Consider the following 5677-nt stretch of genomic DNA (forward strand, 5'->3'; position numbering starts at 1 on the left):
CAACCAAACATCACAGCAAGCTGAAATCTTAATAAAACTTTTCTCTACTATTCAGTGGAATAATTTTTTTTTAAAGTATTGAAACTAAATTATGGGAAGAGCATCTTCGTATTATAATAAAGAAGGCGTTTACCACAGCAAAGATACTCAAAAGGTAACAAACAGGTACACACACACACACACACAGACGCACGCACGCACGCACGCACACACACACACACACACACACACACACAAACAGACGCTTGCAAAACCATAAATATCCACATTTGTGTTTCAGCAGTGGGCAGCAGTAACATGTATTTAACTGCTGTACTACACAGAAAAAATAAACTAGCTACAAATGAAACTGATTAAAACATCAAATTTCTACAGACATTTAAACAACACGGCTGTTGGGACTTGACATAAAGTCAGTAGATTCCCAGTGGACTACAGCTCTTCTGATCCAAGTGGAAACTGACGACAACAAACAAACACAGGTCGCTCTCAGCTGTAGAGACAGAGGAGGACGTCAACGTGGCTGCCTGACAGTAAACCCTCTGAAATCATCACGCCGTGAGGGACAACCTGTAGTTGTACAGTTTTAGGTGAGCGATAACAGCTTTAAAAACCTAAATGAAGGCACAAAGCCTGTTGGCTAGTCACCCATGACACGAGGAGGGAGGAGGAAGATGACTAAATCAGGCCAAACAGTAAATATTTTACGAAGCCTCATCAGTTATTGATGGACGGCTTTACCTTGCAAAGCAAACTACATATCAAGTATCTTTCCAGCCTCCGCAGCCTCTGCTCCTTACAAATAATGGAATGTAGAGCTCCTCTGTATGCCTCAAAACACAGTCAAAAAGAAAATATTACTATACAGGATGTATCAGAAAAAATGATACTCTCAGAAAAATCGCCATAAAATTAACATAGATGATCATTTTGAAAATGTGGATGTAACCTCCCCTTGTTGAAATTGTGGCTGGTCCGAGAAACACGGTACTTGTTAATGTTGTGGAAGACAGTGAGACGGCTCGGAACAATTGTTGCAATTGTCTGCATAAGATAAGGTGACGTTTGTGATCATGTTGTTTTAATGAAAGAAAATGACCACACGATCACATGATCTTGTACCAGGTTATGTAATAATTACATGTAATACCCACTGAATACATGTACATGTAATGTACATGTACAATACATTATATGTAATGTTAGTTGACTGGATTGATTTGTCCACAGTCACTTCAAGTGTTTTTTAGCCCTTGGTTGTGATCCACTCAAAAATGAGATATTTTTGTTTCGATGTTAGGACAAGAAAGGGTTAAATGTTTTAAAAACACCTTGGCATGCGTGTAAAAGACCATCTAAGCTTTTCATTTTATGTGACAGATTGTATTTCAACCCTCACATTTCCTTGCGCAAAGGACATGAATTTTGTGAATTTCCAACTGTTCCTGCTCACTGGAGCATGAAGCGTTAACTAAGATTTTGGTGTCATTCGAAGCAGACTGATCCCCTCTAACAAAGTTTATGCCCACGTTTTAAAAATTATTATCTACGTTAATTTTATGGCGATTTTTCTGATAGTATCATTTTTTCTGATACACCCTGTATAATAAAGTAAGGATCTGATTTCTTCCAAACGTTCAGTGCCAATATTTATTCGTGTATAATACGATCTCATGTATAATAATACGACCACCCCCCTTTTTTTGAGCTTGAAAAGCATAAAAAATTTAATCCTCAAACTACCTCCAATTTCATACAGACTTCAAGATTTTTCAGCCTTTGCAGTCTTTGTCAGTCAGTAAAATGATCATTGGACTGTTCATTTTATTTTAACAACATATGTACTAAAAGGTATTTTGACAACAAATATATATCAGCTGTAGCAGCATCATATGAATTCTGGCATTTTACACATAGTCCGCCAGGATGTGCCAACACAAAAGTCAGAGACTTCACATGAGATTTGGGCCATCTCCTGGGACAAAAGCAGATTACTTCCTACTCGCGAGCGCCCCCTCTGGTCGGGAAACATTTTTTCAGGGATACAAACTTTTTCAGAACACCGGTAGACGGCAGCCATTACAGACGAACATGTTTGTTGTTGTTCGAGGAGCGGCCCAGTCACACGCTAATGTCATTAGTTCGTTATCATTACTAAAGTGCAGGACTACCCCCCTCCCCTTTTTCACATCATGTTGCCTACTTGGATCTGTTACTATCTCGCTCTGAAGCACGAAGTAGTGTCACAGATAAGCTCGTTTCAACTGCTTTTTACGATGCGTTCTCATTTCCAGACGATTAAATTACATAGGTAAAAATATTTATCTGAGTATAATACTAACCCCCCTCCCCCAACTTTATGGATGATTTCATGGATTAAATTTTTTATATTATACTTGAATAAATACGGTAATTAAAAATATTGAATAAAAAACGCACTTTTGAATGAGTTTTACATCATAAAAAGAGCTTGACCCGAATAAACATCAGATCTAATTTGATGGGAGATTATTCCAGTTGAGGTGTGATGTTCCAGAGATAAAAACAATTTTCCTGCTTCCTGTTTTAATAACGCAGTAATAACTCACAGCATTTCAGCCTGTCTTTAATAAATTTCTGCCAGAGACAGAGTAAAAGCAGCTTTCTTTAAAGTTCTGCTCACGTCATGTGTCTGCCAGGGATTACGTGAGTCACTACAGATCCTTTGCAGGATAAACTTATCTTTTAGTAATCCTGTCACCAAGAAAGGTCAGAGGTCATCACAGCTGGAATGAGCCAGAACTCCAGCTTTCTGCTGGGACAAATTCAAGCTCACATTTGCAGTTTCAATAAATATCATGGTCCTAAAATGTATAATGTTCCTACGGTTTAAGTACTTTTCTTAACATATCAGATACAAAGGGGTTTTTTTTGGTTAGCTGTTAGCGTGTTCACAGGCTCAGCTACAGAGTGGAAAAAAATAACAAATTAATAACTGAAATCAGCTTGTCAGGCTCTTAACATCAACATCATCAACAGTGGAAAATGTGCATTTAAGGCAAAATTACTCTAAAACTATAAGCAAATATTACAAAAAATATTAAACTTTTTCTTCACTACGTCAACATTTTAACCTTGCTTTTAAATATCATCATCAATAAAAATCTAATAAGTTAAAAGAATGATTACAAACTAGTTAAAATCTGTCGTGAGTGCAGGAAATAAATAAGGTGGAACTATGCCTCCTCCTGCCCCAGACATGTCTGTTTTTGAAAAAAATGCCAGTTTTATATAATCAATCATCATAAATGACCTTTGACCCTTTGATGCCCAAATCTAATCATACTGAGTACTACCGTAATGGAGTTACTGTGCCTATTTGTAAGTAAATATTATTTTATTCAGGAGATATCATGCACACAGGACCACCGTTACGGACAAACACTGCACTAACACACACACAGCCAGAGAACAGTAGAGAAGGGTGTCTCTGCAGTCACTAAGTAGGAGTTTATTAATTTGTGGGTGTAGTTGGCCCTTTTAAGTTACCCCACAAGACAAGTCAATCCGACCAATAGGGATTAACTTATCTTTTAGAAAGCCAATCACGATTAAGGTCAAACACGCCCACACCAAGACCTCCGCCAATGACAGGTAGGGCCATCTCCGCCCACATCAAGATGTCCACCTAGGGCTGGGCGGTTTGACCTCAAATTCATATCATGGTATAAATTGAATCTCTTCACAGTAACGGTACATATCACAGTATAAAATTATCATAAAAAGTAAAGATAATGTAATTTTTAGAGCCTTTTTTTTTGCAGAAAACTGTAATCTTAATCAAACCCACAGGGTTCGACAAGATTTTTTTTCTTTACCTACCTTGTCGAGCAGCTGACATTTTTTGTTACCTGCCCGAAACAAAAATGTTCAAAATTTGATAAAATACAATTTACACAATTTACAGAACATGAAAATCTGCAATTCGCATTAATTAAATCTTACATAGTCTATCTCATATCTAAAGATACATTTAAGATATCTTGAACTGGAGTCTCCATACAACTTAATGATATATTTGACGTTATTTACTAGTCAGAATATAATTAGAGATATCTTAAATAGGTATTTTGAATTGTCAAAATATATCAAGAGATGTCTATTTATTTGTTTGTTTCTTTCATTTATAGAAACAAAACAATCTATGTACACCATTAAAATAAAGTGAATTCTACCCTGAATTAAAAGGGTGCAGAGTGAAAAAAACTATCATATGTGCCCCTTATTTTCAAAAATCAACTTCAACAAACAAACAAGATCAAGCTGGAAAGATCTCTAAGTTAAAAAAAATAAGTAAATAAAACAAAACATAAATAATAAAAGAAAATATTTTATTATTTTATCCTAAATAACTAATATGTCTAATCTAGTCATAAAGCAATTTCAGATAACTGGAATGTAAGCGTGGTGAAGCCAAATAAATGCAACATCGGCCTGCCATACCGTGAGCCTGTTGAACTGACACTGCTGCTCTTCTCTCTCAGAGCAGAAGCCGACATTATCAAGATGGATTTATGACTGAACGAACGTCCACATCTTTTTATCATCTCTGTGGGTAACAATACATAAAAAACAAGTTTTTTTCTACGACAACGTGGGTGTGAAAAAACTACGGTAGTTGAAGCTTCGCTCTGCGTGACGTGCAGCAGGAGGGAGAGATTATGATCCCGTGACACGACGTAACTTTTCTGCAGCGGGAGGGGGAATTTTGAGGATTTATCCTCTCTATGCATGTTTTAAAACGCTAGAATTTCTTCATTATATTTCAAACTCCTGCTCAGTTGTCTCTGCACTCACAGTCATGCTGACACAGGAGCGATGACATAATGATGATAGGAGGGTAAATATCTACCGTAGGCCAACTTCATACCGTTTCTACCATCTACCGCATATACCGCGCAGCCCTACCTCCACCGATCACAGGTAGGGCCATCTCCGCCCACAGGACAACATGTACTGCAGAGACCCTTACTTAGTATGCTGGTGAGGGGCGGGTCCTTCTCTTTCAGTGCAGAATGCATGGAGCAGAATTCAGCCGCTGTGCTCATTGAATGTGTGCATTTACGACTGAAATACAAGATTTTTGCCTCTATTTATCAATTTTTTGGATTCATGGTAATGTGCGTTTAAAGTCATTACTTGAAAAAAATAAAAATTTCATAAAAAAATTTTTTCACGACCCCCCATCAGTACTTTTGCGACCCCACTAGAGTCCGCAACACCAACATTGAAAACCTCTGGATTAAACCTTTATTGTCACTGCACCAGAATACAACAAAATTTGGGTTTTCTTCACAGAGAGACTAAGTATTGAAGTTAGGGGTCCGATACCAGCATCAAGTACTCGTACTCGCAAAAGCCGGCCGATACTCTTAACCGATACCGCTTTTGTCCCCTCCTGTGCTGCGCTGCACAAAGGGTAAACAACAAATCATACCAGGCGGTGGCGCTAATGCACTGACAAGTTATTTTCGACCGCACCCCCGAATAACAGAAGAAGAACGATGACGGTAGAAGAAGAAGTAACGTCGGCAGTTTGGAGATGATCGGCACGGAGGACACCAAACCAGCAGACTGTCTGCTGTGCTCTGCTAACTGTCGAGGGGAGGAGCGAAAGTTGGATGTTTTAACAGCAGCA

At 38.0% G+C, this 5677-nt stretch overlaps 1 protein-coding gene across 12 annotated transcripts in view; it reads right to left on the minus strand.

Annotated features, from left to right (window-relative positions):
* The window catches only part of kif1aa (kinesin family member 1Aa), an 84996-nt gene that overhangs the window by 75285 nt on the left and 4034 nt on the right, over nucleotides 1-5677 (minus strand). The gene's annotated exons all lie outside the window — the stretch shown is intronic.

This window comes from Austrofundulus limnaeus, unplaced genomic scaffold (genome assembly GCF_001266775.1).
Source record: "Austrofundulus limnaeus strain Quisiro unplaced genomic scaffold, Austrofundulus_limnaeus-1.0 Scaffold76, whole genome shotgun sequence".
Classification (NCBI taxonomy): domain Eukaryota; kingdom Metazoa; phylum Chordata; class Actinopteri; order Cyprinodontiformes; family Rivulidae; genus Austrofundulus; species Austrofundulus limnaeus.